General features: G+C 36.3%; 1 long non-coding RNA gene across 1 annotated transcript; it reads left to right on the top strand.

Annotated features, from left to right (window-relative positions):
• Positions 1-794: 794 nt before the first annotated feature.
• Positions 795-22,650, top strand: LOC122350933. Its single transcript, XR_006251654.1, has 5 exons — positions 795-858; positions 15,048-15,142; positions 15,859-15,932; positions 18,442-18,544; positions 21,444-22,650. It is a non-coding gene; the product is annotated as an uncharacterized LOC122350933 (long non-coding RNA).
• The last annotated feature ends 720 nt before the right edge of the window (positions 22,651-23,370 follow it).

Raw genomic sequence — 23,370 nt, 5'->3', positions numbered from 1 at the left:
TTTTTCTTTTGTCACCTTCTGCTAGCATGACCAGCTGACCTTCCGTTGGAAAGTCAACGAGTTTGAATCTGGCTGTCATCCGTGAGCTGTAACAGGTGCGGTAAAAACTCACATCCGGTTTTATTTTTCTGACGGTTGAATTTTTCTGTTAGCAGCGTCTTTTTTTTTTTTTTTAAGACACTCAAGTTAGAATCACTTTCTTGAGACCCTGCTTTCTTTTTTTATTCCGCCGCGCTGAGTCAAGAGATTTTAAGCACACGAGCAGGTTATGTAAAGGCTCCTTAGTTTGCTGACTTCTAGTTTCATGTGTATTTATTTTCCCTTGACGCCGATCTAATACACCACTACAGTGTCCTGTTCCTGTTTGTTTACACCCACCTTCATATACAAATGATCTTTCAATTCTATAGGTTTAATGCAAGCATCCAGTGCGCATTACCATAAACTACACAAAATCACATCCTTTGTAATTCTAATTCAAATGTTTTGGTTTTTTTTAGAAATAAAATTTTGCCTGGATAGTGTTATTAAAAAGACCATGACCCCTCTATCTCAGTACAGGGAATATTGTGAGAGGCTCAGTGTTAGATTCACCTCTTTAATGTCCTCATCCGGCAAGACATGAAGGCCATAGCATTGTTTCTCTAATCCTTTCTTCCTAGCCCTCTCATCCCTTGTTTCTTTTCCCCAGCCGGGGCTGTGAACACATTGCAGTGCCCGAGGGCAGTAGCGTGGACAACCTGTGCTCTCCTCACATGAGTGAGCGGCGGCGGTCCAGGGATCGAGCTGGCACGCTCAGCCAAACAGGTGTATGATGGGAAGACGCGGGCTGTGAAGGGTGAATTTTCTTACGTGGAGGTAATGTTGCTTTTGGAGCCAGTCTTGCTGTTTGGACCTGACTCAAGAAGCTTTTACACACATTGCAAACTGACTGTTTTGAATAAAATTGCCTCACGGGTGTAAATGGCATGAATTTTTGATTATGCCATGCCTTTTTCACTTTTCTTAATTCTATTGGTTATAGTCTGTGTGCACTTGAGTCATTGTGCCCACATTTTGAGTTTCATTACCATACTGCTTTACTGCAATTTTTTTCATATTAACATATGTGTGTGTGTGTGTATGTATATATATATATATATATATATATATATATATATATATATATATATATATATATGTGTGTGTGTGTGTGTATGTGTGTGTATATGGTAATATATATCTTATGCATTAGTTATGCATGTCAACAGATATATTGTTCTTTGGGGCTACAATATTAGAAAGGATACACACTAATGCGACGTCCTTAATAATGTAACACCACACCTAAACTCAAATACAATATATCTTTGTACTTGGTAAACAATATCCTGTTGTCTACAGATGTCTGACTCTTAATAACATGGTGTAAAAAGCTGAGTTTGTCCCACTCTACACATTGGAATAAAGAAATGACACAGACTCCTAAGGAGTCACTAAGCCATTGGACATAAATCTCAAGCAGTCCCACTCTTGATGGCTGGACCTTGGGTTACCATAAGAGACCATGCTAGTGGTTATTAAGTGAAAGTTTCAATCGATAGCTAGGGAGGTGTAATCAGGGAGGGTTTAATTGCACTGGGAGGCGACATCTATTCAGGTTATTGCCTCAGCTGTCCAGTGAGGGTTCATTTCGCTTAGCGCCTATTTCTCTCCTACTCATGAACCCGTCCCGGGCTGTGCATGAGAGCAGAGAAATGGATAAGAATGACCCTAACCTTTGACCCGTTCACCTTTTAGTGTGAGGTCACCCAACTGGAATAGATTTTTAATTCAATGCATTATAATATCACTATAGCAGACCGATTGCATGCGCAATAACGAAAAATTTACAAAACGACCACTTTATGGGTCTTGTCTCATTTGAAACTATGAGCCCCCGAAGTCTATTAAAACACTTTGTTTTTTTTTAAGATTTACCAATGAATCAGCTAATGGAAATGTAATGTTCTTGGTTTTTAGAAAGGAAAAGATTTACATATGTACCAAAAACCTCAATAACTTGGATTGTCAGTTTATTTACTTCATTCGATACAATTAATAATTGATAATAAAAACAATGCCATAAAATATACAATGCGTAAACCAAACAAACCACATTACTGAGAAAAAAAACTATAGTATATAAAAGAATGCAGTGGTTATATGTGTATTTTTCAAATGCTGCAAATTTTAACTGTCTAAATGCTAAAATACAGCGAGGCAAGACATCCTAGATCCTCTTTACAACTGACCAACATTTTACAAATATCACAGATTGAATGCAAAAACACATCCTTTGTGAACGGTCCCTAAGTCTGTTTCGGACAGATCGAGAAAATCAATGACAAAACGGATCCCATGGACTGTAGATCTTAGTGACAAACAATATATTGCCTTCCAGAGCCACTTTTTGTAATCTCAGTTCAATGACTGCATCTGCCTCTGTTATTTTTTTTATAGACGCAGTGCAACTAATTATTGTTAGTTCTATATTAACATTTACATTTATTCATTCGCATTTACATGTTAACTGACATGCCATTAATTTGGCTAATCACTTGATAGCCCGAATAAAAAATGTTCAACCTGACTGTCCAAAACAGATAAAAAACGTCTCAGCATTTAATCCTTTATCTGTTAGAGAAAGAGAAGTGCCACAAGGAAACTGTGCACCATACGGGACAGTCTGTGAGAACGAGGAGCAGTTTTTTGGAGAGGAGCTGATTTGGCCCTGTCTCCCCTGTAAAGGCTGCGGGCTATTAATTTCTAGCTCCATGTGCTGCCTGATCACCAAAAAATTCCACGGGGCGACTTATTGCGGGGCAATTTAGTGCCACCAAATGACACTGATGTGTATGGATGGCTGGTGTCGCGTCAAATCTGGTAGATGTCAGTAAATTGGAACATATGTTGCTTAAACTATAACATCAGGATAATTCTCCTTTAAGATGGCTCATAAAGGGCAATTTACGAGCTGAAATTTGAGGTGACGATAACATAGATAATTTTTAATGGAAGGTTAATGTGGGAATCAAAAGATAAAATCCAAACCCTTTGGCCTTTTTGTGAGAGAGCTGTCTACAGCACGGCGGCAAAAAAAGGAAAAAACGTACAAGTATTTTATGCACCGTGGGGTGTTCCCCTTTCATTACGCTTTATAGCTTAAGGCATAAAAATATACTGAATATTTTCATGGACAATAAAATGTAAGATCCATGCATGACAGAGAGAGACTTAAAGGAAAAAAGAAAGCTCAGAGAAAGAAAGAGCGAGCAGTCCAGATAAACCAGTGCGCGCAAAGGAACTTGTGTTGAAACTGGTCCCCATCACCAAGATTTAAGATGCCTCTGGAGTGCTGGATTGTGCTGAGGCTCTTTGTAGCGTCTCGTTCTCACCGGTTCTCTCTTAGGGCCGGGACTGAACAGTTGGCAATTGGCGGGCCATGTTATTCCCAGTGCTGCTCCTTCCTAAATAGGCCACATCAGAGAAAACATGACTTTTCACTATTTTAATAAATGGAGCCCTGTCGTCTTCATTATTAATAGCATCCCAGCGTACTTTTCGGATTCGGTTTGTGCAAAGCTACATGAGTAATTTATATTCACACGCACGACGTGCGAGACTTTGGCCTCCAGTGTATGTATGCTCACTGTCTTTTCTACTGTCAGATATGTGTAGCAAGATAAAATTTTAATGTTTACCAGGGCATTTCTGACCTCTCTAATCCACCTGGTTATTCGCAAAATCAACCCAGCACAGAGGCACAATTAATCAGCGTACAGTGACCTATCCCATTCAAGCACAACACATACTCTGTGTTTGAACAGCAATTTGAATTGAGAAACAAATATGTACTTTGTCTAAAAATGAATGATTGTGTAGTCCAGTTTTTTTTTTTTTACTTACAAAATAAAGATGTTTCCTTTTAAGGGGTTACAATAAAAGCCAAAGGTATTATACATTTTGATGTACATATAGTCTATAGATCATATATTTATATTGCGTATGAAAAATCTTTATATTATAAAGATGACATGTTTTGATAAGTAGCTTTTATTTTGTTATTCATGTTACAGCCAAAACAAATTTGTCAAGTATTACCTATAAAATTTTCTACAAATTCAAATGTATTTGCATAGCTTAAAAACAATCATGAAATATAATATTTGTCAGAGATCAGTATTATCCGTTCGGCAGTAGTGAATATTATATGTGTCTAGTAGACATAATAAAGTAGACATAATGCATATGTTATCAGATGATTACAAAATAGGGATAGGATTTGACAGTATTGTGTGTTGATTTGTTTGATTTTAATTGTAATATTACAATTGTTTAACATATTTTTTTTTCTGTAGCATTTCTGTCTCCTGGCTCCTTTTAGTTTAGTTTCATACTGTACAGTACAGTAGACTGCCTCATCCACTAATGCATTTAAAAACACCTATAGATGCAGCTATTGAATCTAATAAGACAAAGCACAGATTTCAGCTCATTCACAGGCAGTGGTAGTGATACTGTGTTCTCTGGCCTACTTTCCCAGACCCCCGGGCAGAGAGAGGAGCCCGGCTGTGGGGGGCCACAGACACAGGGGCTCACTCACATGTCTAGACCAGCTCTAACACTGCACTGCTGGTCTCTCCATTTCACAAAAAGAGAGAGAACGAGTGTATCAGTGTGGCCCACTGCAGCTGCAAGAAATATGATGTCTTCTCTTTTTTTCTAAGTGCTAAATCCTGTTCTGTTTGTTTTTTTAAACTAAATTCACACGTGAAAAATTCAGCTAGAAATATTAAAGTTTGTATTTATGCTATTCTTTAAACATCGGGGTCAACAAAGTCTGCATTTCTTTGACCAAAAATAAATTTGGTAAAAAAATTTAAAAGAATAGAAGAAAAGTTCTCTGTTTTATGAAACATTCAAAATGTAATTTATTCCAGTGAAAGCTGAATTTTCAGTCTTTAGTATTCTTGTCATTTTCAGTGTTGAAACCAGTTGCGCTGCTAAGTATTTTTGTTTTCAAGATTTTTGACAAACAGAAAATATAAATATAAAATCTTTTTTAGAAGTATGAATGTCTTTACTGTCACCTTTGATCAAGTTGCTTGCTAAATTAAATTTTTGATTTCAAACCCCAAACCTTTATTAAAGTATTTTTTTTTTTACATAATCTATATATAATTAATATTTATTTCACATTTTTGTCTTGTGTAACATTTTTCTCAAAACCTTTAATATGAATTAATTAATAATAAGAACATTGAGCCTGTAATCAATAAAATATCAACATGTTTTGATTGCCTACGTAACAAGTTTTTTTTCCTGAAATCAGTGATTTGATTATTCTTTTCACTCCGTTTAGTAGTGCAAATGAAATTCGCTCCCAAAAAGTTGTGTTTTGTACTTAAGGATAAAAGTCTTTATATGGTAATGCCTCGTTTACCATAACCTTTTATCTTGTGATGTTGTGAAAAACTTGCTTCCCAAACATAGTGTTAGTTAAACTATATTACTTTAGTTGTCTAGAATGTCTAGCGTAAATAGACGGTTTAAAAGAACAAGCCTTTCTTCCATTAACAATGTTACAATTTATTCTGGAAGGCGGAAGAAGACCCTTGGTCACATTCAGACACTGGACCGAAAGAGAAGAGGCATTCAGTCATGATGGTTGAGATATGGGAGCTTGAATATTGCATGACCTACAAGGAGAAGGCAAAGACAATTTGAGCAAGAGAGGGAAGGAGGGGTGGATGGATGGAGGAGAGCGAGAGGAGCTTTGGTGTAGGGGCTGAAGAGAAGGAAAAAGAGGAGGAGGAGGAGGATAGGGAACAGATGGCTGTGGCCCCCGTCTCTTCAGCACAACAGACGGGGGCCTCAAGATGGCGAGAGCACTCGCAAGAGTCAGCTGCGTTCTGGGAGAATATGCGACGTCTAGCAGGCAGCTTCAGTTTTAATAACTGTCTAAAAAAGGTAGAGTTAATCAGAGTGAGGACATGCAGACGCAATCCTCAGGATGGTGTATGAACATGCACGTCCGCTGCGTACATGTTCTCACTCATGCTTCTGAAGTGACATCTTCACGGGGTGAAGACAAATGATAATGCAGCGGCACTGAGAGACACAAAAGTTTCCTGTCAAAGTCAAACCATAGAAGCTCCTTTGTCAAAGACACCCTTCTTTACAGTATCACAGCCAGCACTTAAGAGTAACTAAATCTATATTTGTGTACAGTATCAAATGCCTGGCTTTAATTAACACTTAGTTGTTTTGTGTTCATTTATATTTGGTGAATTATGACAAAAGTGACGCATCTGAACTTTTTTTTTTTTTGTAAATTACGCAATGTAAATTAAGGAGATAAGCATAAATAATCAAGATCAAACTGAAATTGTGATATAACTTATTGCTGTTATCATATATATGTTGGAATTTAAATTTTACAGTTGTACTAAATGAAAAGCTATTATTATTATTATTATTATTATTATTATTTATTTTTTATGATTGAATTCTCTTTATTTTACAGTATTATATTATAATAGTAATATTATGTTTTATTTAATAATAAAAACAATACATATAACGATGATGATGATGATTATACAGTGGTTTTAAATATTACATCAGTTTTTATTTTAAAAAAGCACAATTATTTGACAAAAATATATATATATATAATATTTGAAAAAAGGTTTTTTTGAAAGTATTTGAAACCTTTGCTAACATGCAGGTGTAGAATGTCCTACAAACTTAGCATATTAACAAATTAAAATGCATCTTTGAACCAGAGTGTGCATAATAAAACTTTTTTAGCAATTGCTTGCAATGATCCTGCAAAACAAATACTTGCATTGCAGTATAATCGTTTATCTTCCTGGTTTCTTTGCAAAAGTGATTTAATTGTGGCTAACTTTTTCGCAAAAGTTGTAAGGAGACAATTTTATTGACAACAGTTATCCATGAAACTAAGCCTTGCCTTTTCTATATGCTTTAATTATGTCATCGTTCGGACATAGGGAACAGCTTTATTGCCAGAGGTCAGAGGTATCAAATAGGAACATCTCACACCTATAACCTACCCTTAATTAAAATGATATGTTCGAAGACCAACAAGCATGCTAATTCAGGTATGTCCTACTTTGCTAAATGACATTAGGCGCGTTTCTGCATTTATATGCGCACACGTGATCGCGTTCGGCTTCAAACTGTCTTTAAACAGCGGTACTTTGAAGAATGACTGGTCAAAGTTCCAAAACCTTGGCATTTCATCATCATGTTAATTAAACATCATTATGATACACCAATCGTTAACATAAATTCCCTGTACAGAAATTGTTGAATAATTAAAAAAATTCCTTTGAAAAGCATTTGATAAATTAGCCTCTGGTGTTGCTAATGTCCAATCCATATTTTACATCTCACTGATAAAAAAAGAACAGTCAGCGCAACTACTAATTGAGGTTTAATTAGTATGTTAATGTATGCACGGTGTCTGCGATGAGTAAGAACGAGAAGAGAGCAAAGAATGATGAGGAGGAGAGGTACGAGGTGGTTTTGCAACATGCTTTTCCTCCATTTCTCTCTTTCTTTCTTTCTTTCTTTCTTTCTGCCGCTGTCAGTCTGCGGTTTTTTCGCTCAACCACAAGGGCAACTCGAAACACCTTTGCTTTCAGATTCAATCACAATCTCGGCTTCTTCAACAGTTAATAGAATAATGAATACTAATGTAAATCAACCAGCAGGGCCTGCAAGCAAGTGGAAGCTAGCATACGGAGATTTCTCAATTCCCAAATGGAGACCTTTTATATTCAAGGGTCCTGATAGTTGGCGTAATCAATGACGGCATCTAAGTGGTACTCTTTCTCTCTCTTCATCTCTCCCTCCCTCTCTTTCCCTCTCTTACTGTGCTCTTTGCAAAGGGCAAAGGACCAGAGCGAGAGAATCATGCATCTTTGGGAATAAAAATTAATAAAATCATAGGATGTCAAAGTGTGCTGGAAAAATGGTGCCCGCTAATGGATTTTCAAACGAAAACAGCTTTTATGCAATCAATCTTTTGGCGCGGGGACCAATTATTTAAGTAATTGTTCATTGCAAATGCTACATGAATTTGCCCATTTGACGTCATTTCAAGTAAACATCTTTTTCTGTCATAAGGGCTGTGAGAGGTCTCTCATTAACTCTTTAGAGCCCGGGCCTCTCTCTGCCTGCCACAGAATAAATCATTCAGCTGCTTTTAATATAATCAACTCACTTTATATCACATCAGCAGCTCAATGTGAAATGTTTAACCTGCCTTTGTTTTTATCAAAAAAAAAAAGTGAATACGGGGCGTCAGAATCTTTCATTGTCTGTGTTGTCATATTCATGACACATTCACCTTAATACTGTGATTAACAGCAGGAATGCATATTTTAATACATGAACCACAAACTGTATCATGTCCTGACTATATTGATACCCCCTGTTAGCATGCCCTGACCTTACTGTCTTGTTAGTAAACTCTCTCTGTAATGAGTATTAAGGTTCCCGCCCAATGTATTTTCAGGTGTCTCCAATTAGGAGACTTGTATATCATGTATTGTCTGCTGAAATGCAAGAGCTATACTATATGTTAGGCAAACGCAAAAACTGTATGTTTCTAAGACAAAGAATAACATGTGTGCATTAGTGTTCTCTTTTTTTTTGTTTGTGCTCAGCTGCTGTCAGCCTCCAAGGTAACCTTACGTTTAACTGTTGTGCGGAGGTGGCTTCGCCAGATGTTCCTGTTTTGATGGGAAGGGAGGATGAAGAAACAGCTGTCTGTACAGATAAGGAAAAAAAAGGGAAAACCTGTGCTTTTACTTTCTATAGGTTCTCTGAAGCAAAGCGTACCTCATTCTGAAGAAAATCGTACGTTATATAGATCACTGCTATGGTAACTTGTTGGAACACATATTGTTTGATTCTACGCACTTTATATAGCAGGTCAGTGGAATAGCAACCAGTAAAAAAAAAAATGGAGTATGAAACATATACTTATACATATATGGCGCCTTATTCTTGGTCCGAATAAAACAATCCTGTCTCTTTGAATTTAAATCTATAGTTATACACTCCGGCTATTAAAAACTTAAATAAACTTGATAAAGTAGGAAGGACAGGTCCACGCGTCCCCCTGCTCGATCTACACCTATTATATGCCGTTATATTATTTTAGCTTGGACTGTGCAAACCAGTAAGCAGTAATCCTAAAGTAAAACTATCGCTAGTGGCTAGCTACTTATAGAAAATCAATTTTCAGTGAAGGTCATGTTTTGCAATTAATATTCACGTGCAAAGCTGATAAATTTGAGATCATTATGACACCATTGCAACTGGTACAATTTTGTAAATCATCGATATTCCACATTTCAGTGTTATGTGGTATTGATTTTGTGTAACAAGATCAATATACAAGTTGTTAGTATTGGATAATTTACATTTTAGGCACAATATTGTCAATTACTAGTGACAGGAAGATCTGATAATTTTCCTGAGTCTTGTTCAGCAATAGCGACAGTCTTTTTTAAAATGGTTTTATCGGCCATGCTTTTTTTTTTGGCACAGTTCTCACTCAGATAGGGCACAGTTATATTACTGTATAACTATTAATCACAACGTTTGCGTCAGTATACTCCTAATTACTGCTTACTACTAGTTAGTAAGGTAGTGGTTAAGTTTTTATTAAATTGTGACTGTAAAAATTGAAATAATTAATAATTGCAATAATAGCATTTTGCACTTTTAGATCATTTGTAAAACAAATAATATGCAATATAAAACAGTGAAAATATTCCAAAATAGTATTACATAAAAATGCTATTATTTCTATTGCACAAAAATAAAATGCTAACATTTACATTTACATTAAGATTTTTTTCTATTTCACTTTTCTAATATGAATTTTTGCCATTTTCAAACCCTAAAATCTTTTATTTTGTGCATTTTATTTTGGAATTCACAGCATTCCTTAAACAGTACCCAGATGACATACACCTTCTGGCGAGATTATCAAGTGTGAATTCAACAGATACTTCAATGTCCCATAAGGCCAGGGGTGAGGATTTTTGAATGGCACTAAAGTGACGGTCACATGACAATAACAGCATGACAAAGTTGTACGTAATGTTGCCACTGTCATACTACATAGAACATTCTTTTTAACAGCTGCAAATACTAACTTGTTCAAAAGATGTATGAGAATATGCTGTTTTAGACACAGCCAGTCACTTAATTCCTAAATAGATCATAAAAAGTACATTTCCTTAATGTACTTAAAGTGCTCTATTTTCACACACTAATTTTGTACTAAAAAATGATTCTTAAGAAAAACTTAAAGGAATAGTTCAGCCAAAAAAATTTAAATTACCCCATGATTTACTCTCTCACAAATACAAATACAGCCGTTGCTGGAAGTCAGTGATTTAAATGATAATTCTCAAAATATAAATATTTTTGTTACAAAAACCCATCAATCTGCTTCAGAAGTCATATGTAATGTATTTAGTTACCACTTGTACGTAAACTTGAACCCATCTTTCATACACCAGTACACTCAAGTGGTGACTAAATATATTTTTTTAACATACAGTGATAGCATGTTAAATGCGCATTTTAGTTTGTATTCATGTTGTCCCAAAATTGCACAGTTGAGTACACTTAGTTGATCTTAAATTTATCTAAGAAGTACTAAAGAATCATTAGTATATTAAGTACAAAATAGAGCACTTTAAGTGCATTATGGATTTTTTTTACCTAAGGGGTTTGTCGAATGCTTTCCAGTTACAAATTTTGTAATATTTCCCTTTGAAGATTTTATATGCGATGGCCAAATACAACTAATCCAACTAAATCCAACTAATATCTGTTTATCTAATACAATAGGTTCATGGTTTTATGTGCAAGAGGCCGTTTCTATGGCAACCTGCACAAACCGCGGATGAGATAAGGGGCCAGAAACGGGGCCCCGTGGGAGTCGTTAGGCATCTGTCTCCCACCACACCCCTTCTCCATCCCGTCTCCCTTCAGACCTCAGCTGGGGAGGAGCAGCCACGCAGACAACGCTTAGCTAACAAATTGCGGCGTGTCTCCCTCTCTACCGTTGCCATCACCTTCCTATTGGGTTAATCAAACATTCGTTCCCCAGCTCCCTTACAGCTCGCTGACCAGGAAGTGAGCGCGGAGACGGGTTGCCGTGCTGTCCCGGCATCAGAATTTGGGACTGACGGACACTTTTAGCAAGGAGACGCACCATCAATTGTCCTGCTCCATTACAGTCACACTGTCTCAGTCAAGCTCCATTGCTCATGGAGTTAGACCTCCACAGCATAATTCCCCCATGAAGTGTGTGGTGTTACACGTCGGAGGGCAGGCAAGAGGCCTGTCAGAGGCAAGGTTCATCAGAGCGCTGTGATTAGACATTTGCAGGTATCTGCAAGGGGCACTCATGCTCCACTGGGTCTCAATGCACCTTCCCTTCTCAATATGTTCCAATCAAGACGCTTTTCTATTCTGCCTTTCTGAAAAGCAGACAGATAAGAGCCGCGAAACCGTGTGTGTTCCCCGCGTGAACGATTCCATTTAACTAATGCAATGACGAGCAACAAAAGATCAAGTGTCCTGAGCAGTGGTAAAAATAGGCTTGTTGAAATGGATGATGATGACCATTCAAAGGCCGCTATCTTCCATTGCTGTCATACAGGAGCGTGTAGAGAGTAGTTTTTCATTAACTCTGACAAGCCTTTTTATGTGTATCCTCATTAAAGGGAGTATGGATTCATTACCAGGCTTGTCTTTTTGATGAAAGTCGACCACCCATTGTTCTTAACGTCTACGCTATGGAGACGCAGCTCCCGTGTCTCGGTGCAAGTGAATGAAAAAATTAATTCCTCCCCCAACCCCCCTGTTTCATTAAAAGATGTAACTCGGATCATTTTATTTTCCTGGCGCTTTTCAAGTTTAAATTAGTCTGAATCTTGGTCCAGTGCTCTGTGTAGACGAAGCGCTATCTGCACACTTTACCCATCAAGATTGAATTATTCCTGCAGATTCGCCATTGTTGAGGCTTGACAGTTGACGTATGGTTTGATTCTGCAGACTGATATTCCTCAGTGCAATTAAAAGTTTTTTTTTTCCCTTTCTAATGCAGACAATGCATTATTTGTTTTGCTGTTTATTAAAGTCTTACACATTTTAATTAGCTGTCATGCTAGTCTCTCAGGTTGTTCACTGTACAGTGAGAATTAGTTTCTATTTAATGATCAGGACTTCATGGCTGTGTGGTTTATAAGGAACATCAGTAAGTCATTTTTAATTGAGATGAGGCAATACTGTAGTCGCTGTAAACAAGTAATGAACTGTAGCATGTCATCCTTGGAAATTTGAAAAGGCAAGCTAATTTCTCAAGACAGATTATGAATGATTTAAATCTCCTCGTTGCCTCTGAACACCTTCACAAAAAATGTGGTCAATGTCCTAAAAAGATGCTGGGTAAATTGCTACAAGTACAGTTTAATTGGAAATAGTGAAACACGAGAGAGCTGGAGTATTTCAGAATATAATTAAAATTGCGATCATGAGTTTTAAAGAAAGCTTACAATGCTCTAAGAAAATAGAAAAAGACAACATTACTGTGAAGATTATTCTGCTTGGTTTGGAGCAAGTCCTTTTTTCCTAGTTAAAAGTGCTAAAAATATAATTTTAGGAAAAAAGGTAATTATTTCATAATTAGAAAAAATATACAAAAAATATGAGAAGAAATAGAGAGCACTGCTCAAATGTGGTTATAGGGTATTGCATTGCAAGTGTTTTTGATGATTTTAACTAAATTAATCAATAAATGAACTAATTGTGTTTAAAATCTTGCAAACTTACATTGGAGTTTAAATATATATGAAAATGACAAAAATGATTGAACAACTATGTATATCTTGAATAGGCTGCATACTATAATATTACTCAGAAAAACCTTGCAAAAACATATGCATATGACATTTAAATAAGAATTCTTAAAAGACAAGTTAGACTCAATCATATTCAGCCCCTTAGGATACATCCTACACACTTTATGTGTATGTAGGAAACATTATAAACATCCTTTATAATATCATCTGACGTGATCACATGCCTGTCATGGTTTAAAGTGACTATCTGCATATAATCAAGAGAACGGACAATTTCTGAGTTATATCCACAGTGCTCACTGGGTGATACGTTAAAAACATTGCTGTGTTTTAAGAGCACATCCCTGACCACTACAGATAGATGGGGGGTCTGAAAGACAATAACAGATCCATCACATCCTCCTGCTGCTTTTTCAGCCTCATTGGCTGTAGTGTGTACATAAACCCTGGTTGAAACGCGCTGTCCATCAAGAAAACGGCACATTATTTTCCTACGATGCACTCCTGCTAACACGCTTCCATTCATTTTCAAAATACCCTGTTTTTACGAGTCTCCGTCTGCCCTGAGAAAGCACGATGATTGTCCTGACAAAGACCTGCGGTTTTTACTGGATTATCATTATTTATTTTTAGACATTGGAAAGCATTTTATCTCGAGTGCAGCGTAAAGGGAGGATGGAAGTTTTAGGAATATTATGCTTTCATTGAAACACATTTCAGCCATTTTCTGTACTGTTTTCCTTTCTTTGCTTTGTGGTACTAAAATAATAAGGTTTTACACCAGTTAATAGATAATCGATCTGCAACATACTCATGGACTTTTTAACATGAATGTTTAGCCAGCCTCATCATTTTAGAATAAATTCTGAATGAATGTATAAAATGAGTGTATATTTTTTTACTTTTTTTCGTTTTTGCTAGTTCATTGTAAACTGACGCACAAAATTAGCCACTTTATTAACGCTCCATTAAAATAAAATATATCATCATGCAATTATTATTATTGATGCTGCAATTAATGCTGCTTTAAAATAATTATATTAAATATAATCATCATCATCATTATTATTAATAGCACTAATAATAATAAAGATGAAACATGTCTCACTGTAGGACATGCAGACTTCCCAAAAAGTATTTTATGTCTGTAGCAGTAAATAAAAATGTACATTGTTTAGTAAGTTATATCATTTCATTGAGCTGGACACTTTGGTTGATGTTAATCCATCACTGAATGACACAAAGTGAGAGAAAAAAACATAAGTACACATAAACCAAACTCTGCCCGCCTCAAACTGTGAATCAACACATTCTCTCTCTCTGTCTCACACACACACACACACACACGCGTTTTTTCACCAAGGCTGCCTTACACCTCTCTAGTCCCCACCTAGCGGTTTAGGGGCCAGGCAGAGGCAGGCAGCCTTGTTTTAGAAACAGATGATAAATAAATCAAAGTGCACTAAGCACTGCTTCCACATGGCAATCGGCCTCCTTCATAGCGTCTGCACCTCATCAATCACGCCATTGTCTGCCTGAAAGGCGAGCCTTGTAAATGTCATCTCCACTCAAACCCAAGGAGAGGCGAATCAGAATGCACCCACTGAAGAGGGTCTCTCTCTCCCTCTTTCTCTCTTGCTCTATCTCACACATATTTATTTTTTTTAATTGAGTAGTGTAATTAAAGTAAAAAACCCGGCTGGACTGCCTTTTGACAGGACAGATGAAGACCCCTTTTAATAGGGCTATGAAACATATTTGTTAAAAGGGATGAGGCAATATGCGGGCATATGATTGGTTGCCCTTATGTGTCAGAGTTTTCTTTTATGATTAAAACCCAATGAAACAGGGTCCTTGTATTCAATTACACAAAAACTTGAAAGAGATGCCAGTGGAAGAATGAAGCATAATTGTTTTTATTACATAATGGTAATCAAAAAGATGTTGTTTTAGATTGCAGCTTGTTCTCATTGATTATCTACTCACTTTGAGTCTGTTTAGCTACATTTGTGGATTTTTTTCTGCTTATGCCAACCCAATTAAGAAATGTCAGTTGTATTGGGGATTGAAATTTGAAGAATAACGCTGCGTTCTGATTTACAGGATCCTTATGCGGTGTTCATTGCATCCTACGCACTGAAAGCACAGGAAAGAAGTTTAATTCACCTGACAGTACTTGTGCAGATTATGAGTTTCAGGTATGATGACAAAATACATCTGTGTAAAAAAAGTAAATAATCACTGTATAATAAATAACATGACTTGAGCACTACTTTCAAAAGTTAGCAATTAGTCATTTTTTTCTTTTTGAAAGAAATGAAAACTTATATTCAGCCAGTGTACATTACATTTATCAAAAGGGAAAGTAACATATTTTAATGTATATTTTAAATGAATGGCGTTTTTGAACTTTGTATTCGTTGTGAAAATAGTTTTATGGTTTTTAAAAAATATGCAGCAAAACACTGATAATATTTATTGAATTATTAATTCAGCTTTACCATCACACAAACAAAAACAACAATACTATTGATTATTATTATTATTTATTTATTTTAATATATGTTTGATCAAGTAAATGCAGCCTTGGTGAAAACTTCTTTCAAAAACATAAAGGCTTGTGTATGGAATTTATAATTAACATATTAAGAATAATTAACTTAAATTCTTAAACCTCATGCATTCAATGGTAGTATTGCGGTGTTTACTATGAAAATAAATGTGATTTTATTGTTAATAAATTTAAATGAATCATCATCGTACATTTAAACTTAAATCTACCTAGAAATTGCAGTAAAAGTCACTGAATAAAGAGTACATTTCTTTTTCCGCTTCCTCTAAAGTGATATATAATTATGTGAAGTGCCCTTCAAAATGAGCATTTTGCCTACCTTTGATTGAAATTTCACTTCAGATGAAACCCTGTGAAGCTGATTGGAAAGTACCCTGAGATGACATAGTATACAGATCATTAGAAGAAGAAAACAGGTCAGTTTCGTTAGCACATGTTTTCAATTCCATTTCATTTAACTCTGTTTGTGCACTCGTGGTTGAGCTCAGGTTTCATGGTGCATCACCCTCCACGATTATCATCAACGCTCTGCTATTTTAATCCACAAACCCCATTACCCTTTCTGATGCGCCCATGTTGGGGTAACATAAGCCACTAGGAGAGGTGCTGCTCATCGGTGGGCGACCCTCTAGAGATATGAACTCTGAGACCCCTCACGGCGGATCAATAGGACAGGGGTGCAGAAATAAATCATGATGTTCAACTGCTGTCTGTCAAGCAGCCGCATCCATGCACACACAGACAGCACTCAGTTTTATGGCGGTGCTCAGTGTTATTGCAATCTTTTGATAGCTGCAGCTAGTTTATCTGATTGCCAGAACACCTCGCACTTTCCTCCTCTCACGCCTGTGATGCAAAAGTCTGCTAAACTGGAGCAAGAAGCGCTTAAAGTGATTTACGGAGTCTGTCAATAACACCGGCGCTCATCATAGCCTGTTGTGAATATGGAAGCCATCTTTACATTTCAGAATAATAACGTGTCCATAGGGAACACAGAAAAAACAATGGTAGATATCCATCAGGAGCGATTTTTTTTCCACTCCGGATCACTTGATGGTTTCTTTGCACGGGCTCCAGACGTGAAATAAAAGGCAGGCGAACGATACGCCGCTGCTAGCAGCAGGGCAGACCCCATCAAAAGCAAGAGTGGCACACACACTGAATGAACACGTCAGCTACCTTTTGGCTTTTTTAAATGAAACGGCATAAAGGGCTCCCCTGCCACTCCGCTGCGCTGGCAGCCGCCACCAATTGCGTTGGAAAATCTATTTTGGAGTGAGCGGCCCCCCTCCCTTTCCACCCCGGTCCCCTTCTTCTTCCCTTCAAATCAAAAGGAAGAAAAGAGTGACTGCTGGACTGACATCAATCAAAGCCGGGGACGCGCTGGCGGCCAGGAACAGAGGAGGACGGGGTCCAGAGTTCACAGGTTAAAGCAGGCGATGGAGGGAGGAGGGAAGAAACGAGGGGAGGGGGTGGACGGAGGGAAATCGGGCAGCTTGTGCCTGACTTCCGATATCTCCACATTGTAAAAAGTGCTGAGGAGAGAGAGAGAGAGAGAGAGAGAGAGGTAGCCCCTCCTGTATTCGCCTGCCCTCATTAATCTTCATGCCATCTTCTTTACCTAGTCATGTAGAACGGCTCGATAGAGGGCCGTATAATGGGGAAGGCCCGATGCCAATTACTAGGTTAACATAGTGTTCAGCCCCACTGCAACAAAGGAATGAGATCTTGGAGGATATCTGGGGTGCAGGGGAGCAATGCATAGCATTATGAAAGAAAAAAAAAGAAGAATAGGGAGAGGTTGACAGAAAATAGGACGTTACCTCCATTTTTTTGTGATAACTAAACAATACCGAAACTCAGGATTTCAGGGCTAATGTGATGTAGAGGTTCTTCATTCATTCTTTCGGTTTCCTGTTAGAGGCATCATTTTTAGGGTTAAAATGCAATTATGTAAAGCGCTTTTATATATTAAAAAACCAACACAAACACATGTTGACATATCAGTGAGTGGTGTGAGTTTGCGTTAGTACCATCTTTACCTTCTGACTGACCAAGACTTTAACTGCACAATATCATCCGTCGACAAGTATTACAAATAGTAATATTGGGGAATATTATTGCAATTTAAAATAGCTTTTCAATTTTAATGTATTTTAAAATGTAGTTTATTCCTGTGATGGCTGAATTTTAATATCACATGATCCTTCAGAAATCATTCTCTTATGCTAATTTAGTGCATATTAAAATAAAAAATGATAAAACAGTTACAATTATTATGCTGCTTAATTTTTTTTTAGCGTGGAAACTATTAAAGGAATCTTTTAAAATAATGTTTATTTTACATATAAATCTTTTGTAACATTAGAAATATATTTGCTATCAAATTAGGTAAATTTAAATTTAATTTAAATTTAATCCTTGCTGATTCATTTTCTTTTTTTTTTTAATATATATATATATATATATATATATATATATTAAGATTCAGTATATGTTTAGGTCCTGTGAATAAACTGTAATAAACTGTAAATGTCCTATGTTGTGACAAATTAATTTAAAAAAAAGTTTTTCTCTTTTTCATCTCGTCTCGTATCCTCTCCTCTCATCACTTCACTTGAGGGATTTTGCGGAGTGATCCTCTTGTAATGAGTGCTGTCAGATGTAGCGCTGTTGTAAAGTGCAGTTATTTAATTCCAGGTGATTAAAATCGGCCTGGCTAAGACTGGCCAGACTCATGGGCCCGAGGTTTTGTTTAGGGACAAACTCTATATTAAATGTCCTATAACAGAACTGTCACACCATCACTGTGCAGATGCTTTGGGAGAGAGACAACAAGTCTTGATTCAGTCCTTATACTGTCTTCACTACAAAGTAATACCTGTGCTCTTTCTCTCTTTTTTCCTTTCTCTCTCTGCGCTTTAGTTTTGATGTTGAAGAGCCTGACAAGGGCCAACAGGACATCTCTACCTGCTGACGTCACGTCAAACTCCCGCTGTCCTTCAGTGTTGTCGGCCTCAGCGGCTCAGTAGGTGCTGCTTTTGCGTTACACGTGCAAACAAACTACATTTATTTAATATAGCTATTAGCTCATTTCCAGCAAGTTATAAAACTGTTTGTAAAAAGGAAAAAACAGAAACACAAATGAGATCTATTTAATATCTCAGTTGTTTCTCTTGGAAAATTAGATTAAAAAAGAGATTTTCTACCATAGATAATAAATAGATAAAAACCATAAATAATCATAGATTATAAACCATAGATAATCTCTTTTTTTTCTTCTTTAATTTTACACAAGAAACTAAGGCAAAATAGAGACCAGTATTCAAATGTTTTTTTTTTTAAATATGCTTTTTTATACTCGTCAATTCTGTGTTTAATTGGTTGAAAAACTGTGATAGTGACATACTCTACCTGTTCTCATAAAATGATGTACCTCTGTACACTTCTTGTGCAACACCCTTTTTACATGCCTTACTGCACGTTTCACTGCAGTTTCAAAAAGAAGTGGCATTAAAACACAGGCTCAGTATGTGAACCCTGGCACATTTTCAGTACATTGGTATAGGTATGTTTTGCGGCAGTTCACAATGAAAATATCCTCGGACTGTTGTTAAAAGTTAATGCTCTATCATGTTGGAAATATGCCCTACACCAAAACCAACCCTTAAACCTACCCGATAGTGTTAACAAAAACTGATATAAAAACGATATAAAAAAATAATTTTGTGTCTCACTAAAAAGTGCACCAAGGTGTGTTTTTGCCATGAGACTAGGTAGGACATACTGTATAATTACAATTTAAAATAACTGTTTTCTTTATAATATGTATTCCAGTAATGGCAAAGTACAAAATACAGCAGCTCACATCTTTCAAAAAACCTAATATGATGATTCGCTGCTCAAGAAGTATTTCTTTTTATTATTAATGTTAAAAACAGCTGTGCTGTTTAATATAACCTTGACACATTTTTCAGGATTTTTTGATTACAGTATTTATTTAAAATAGGAATTTTGTGTAACATTATAAATGTCACGTTTTTCATCAATTCATTTACTCTGAATAATTTGAAAAAACTAAAACTTACTGACCCCAAACTTTTGAATGGAAGTGTGTACATATATGTCTTAGCGCCCTAATGTGCAATGAAATAATATACACATTTCATTTACTCTCTCCAGACAAAGATCAGGCAATAATAAGCTCTTGACAGGAGGAGACTGTGTGAGGAAACAGCTTTACATTCAGTGGGTTGTGAGCGGGGTTGGCTGATAAGCAGCATTTTTGTCTGAAATGATAAGGCCGGGAAAGCAAACATATTACAGGGCTCGAATTTCTGTATCTATCGCTTCCCAATACCACATGTCCAATAATTCATTCATTTGTAGCGTGTGAGGATGCCGCCTCCATCCGTACATACATCGCGCTGATAAGAGATCTGGAGGCAGAATTGGTAATACAGAGTGAATGGGACACTGTTTGAGCTGATTAAATGAATCTGACTCTCTGCCTGGATACAAGTAGTGGCGGCCCAAAAGAAAGAGGGGGAAAGAGGATGATTTTGGTGATATGCACAATTTCATACGACATGTGGCAGCTGCGGTAGAGAGCTGGTAGAGACGGGCCGTCCCTCTCTGACCTCTGTGTCATAGATAACGGGGACACTCACAATAGCCAAACGCATCATTACAGACTTGAATAGAATAATGATTGATCTATTTCAGGTGATGGCTTTGACGGTTACATTTCGGGCCAGGGATGTCAAGAGAAGATATATATGAATCAAACATTTCATTAAAACATAAGCTGAATTGAATGAGTCTTACAGTGATAAGATCCATCATTATGCTTTCTTAATATAGGGTGATTTCCAAATGCTGGATTTGCACCCTTGAAGGGCAATATGAAAACTAACATAAGGCTGATCCATATGAGAGCGAGCAACCAAATCCCTTCATAAAGGACCCTTGCACAAAAATTACATATGATTGAATTTCTCATTATATATATACACACAATCACTACCATTCATAAATCTAGGGCCATTAAGTTAATAGTTTTATGAAGCAATGAATTACTGAATTAAATTGACTAAAAATTGACTAGAATAAATTTTATTTAATGTTTGTAATTTATACTAATAATATATATATATATATATATATATATATATATATATATATATATATATATATATATATATATATATATGTTTAAAGCCATTAACAATAATAATAATAATAATACATGGACTGATTATAATTGTAAAAAATTCTCTATATGTTTTTCCCTTTAAATGTATTACGGACTGACAGTATGCATTTTGAAAAGCAATTAAATGAAAGATACAAATATTTATCTTCAGTGTTTGATGCTTCAAATTTGCCATATCAAGAACTATACTTTTTCTATGAGAAATAAACGTGCGAGAGAGCACACATCTGAGCCAGCTGTGGCCTTTGTTAGGATCACTCATGATTAGCTAGAGTTTAAAATGGGTGTGAAGTGTCATTCAATTACAAATGCCGGAGCAGGCAGGGATCACTGCAAATATCAAGAACACTGTTCTGAATGAGTGTAATGAGGTACTCTGAACTCTGAGCTATCATTATGGACAGACCGATCTGAACGATTACAATTTGTATGACTATATTTCATAAAACAGTGGAGTTTTATTCTAAGTAAATTAACTTAACTAAGTATCAAGACTATGGTAAACATATTACAATATCTCTTGCAAAACACTTTTTTATTTTGTAACGACTACTAATCAATATTTTTGCAGCAGCTTATTTTAAGATTTCATCTTTTTTAGCGAGAAATAAATATATTTCATACTGTTTTTCGCGTGTTTTGAAATTCTAATTCAAGCATGGCAATACATTCTCCGTTTTCATCTTTTCACCAGTCTACCATTCCATTACAGAAAAACACCGGGAGCAAAAGGTTACCTTCTCCACAGAAACATGTAAACAGACTGAAAGGTCATCAAACAGAGCCCTGTGCTGCAGCGCCCATCTCTAGCGGAGGAGGAATTTAAAAAAGAAAGGTTGTGAGGAAAAGTGGCTGGCCCTTTCAAAAGCACAGAACAGGACAAGAAGGGTAAGTGGAAGAAAGAGAAGCAGAGCGCACACGCTTTCTTCTATAACCCCCTCCATAAGTCTCCTGCAACTCAATTGGGTGAATTAGAATAGCAAGCATATATCAATGTGTGGGACTAACCTTGTTTACCTCTGGGTCTCACGTCTGGGCCGCTGTTTTGTTGTGGTGTAACAACACTAAAAAGCATTTCAGGTTGTTCACGGTCAAGTCAGGTAAAAAAAAAAAGGGTTCAGATGAGTTTGATACTCCAGAATGAAATAACATGCTAGATGCCTAATGTTGGTGAAGTTAACGTAGATGTACTGTACAAACATTAAGAAGATGGTCACTCTTTGCGATGTGTTTAAACGTGAATTCCCATGCTCCTAATGTACCGCTGGGATTAACTCAGCGACGACAGAGTAATATAATGCCGTTTGGTTTCAAATGACGCTAGTGACATGGATTAGAGCAATAGAAACAGAAGAGGAATATAAACCAGAGATGACACCTAAAATGGCTGCTGATTTATCGCCGTGGTGAGTTTGGTACTGGGCTTCCATGTATATTAGCGCAACAAATCTGGGTCCATTTAGCAAGGAGATGCTCATACATACATCACCAGTTTCAGCTCCAAGCCAAGGTCACAACTCATTGCATCAATCTTTTCAGCAGAGGCTACTCCACACAAGGGCAGGTTTGTAACTGTCGCCACGGTAATAGAATCTTTTTTTCCTCTGCTTCATCTTTTCTCTTATCATGTGAAATATATATTCAACTTCTCCTCTTTCCCTCATTCTCTTCTATTGCATTTTTTTTATCTTTAAAACATTCGGTGAACCTCATTCTTTTTCCGCGGACACGTGCTCTGAGGATCGTAGATTTTTAACGCTTTCATTTCTGGCCCTGTCAGGGGGCTTTTATAAAAAAGAACAGTCCTTCTACAAATAGCCTTGACCTCATGAAATATCTTTGATAGGTTTTTCCTATGAACGTATTGAAAATTAAATATGTGTGTGTATTTATATAAATTTATGTACAAAACTTTTGTATGTATATACCTATTTTATACAGTGCATTTATGTTGTGTTGTGTTGTGTGTGTGCACTTGTGTGTATATATATATATATATATATATATATATATATATATATATATATATATATATATATATATAATATGTATGTTTTCAACATGGATAACAGCAAGAACTGTTAAAATCAAATCAGCATGTTAGAATGATTTCTGAATTGAATTCTGAATTCTATAAAATTCAGCTTTTCTTCAAAGGAATACATTACATTTTAAAATATATTCCACTAGTTACACAACAGTTATTTTAAATTGTTATAATATTACACAGTATCACTCTTTTTACTGTATATTAATTTAACAAATGCAGCCTTTGTGAGCACAGGAGAGGTCTTTCAATAACATTAAATGATTCAATTAACATTTAAAAATGTAATGTAGCAAATATAAGGCATGACTCACTGACTTATATCTTTATAGAAATTATTCATATACATTTAAAAAGGGTTGCAAGGGGTGGAAAATGTCTGGGAATCCATGGAGGATTCCAAAAAATCTTAAGTTTTCTTATTTGACTGGACATTTTCCACCTTTTTGCCACTCTACATGTAGATAAACAATACTTCATTGCGTTTTTTGCGATTTAAGTTTTTCAGACACAGTTCTTATTCATCCTCTCACTGAAAAGAGTAGCCAAGACATTCTTCCAAAATGCATCTTTTGTGTTCTACAGAATCAAG

Source organism: Puntigrus tetrazona, chromosome 8 (assembly GCF_018831695.1).
Source record: "Puntigrus tetrazona isolate hp1 chromosome 8, ASM1883169v1, whole genome shotgun sequence".
NCBI classification, from domain to species: domain Eukaryota; kingdom Metazoa; phylum Chordata; class Actinopteri; order Cypriniformes; family Cyprinidae; genus Puntigrus; species Puntigrus tetrazona.
This window is presented reverse-complemented; position numbering and strand designations above follow the sequence as displayed.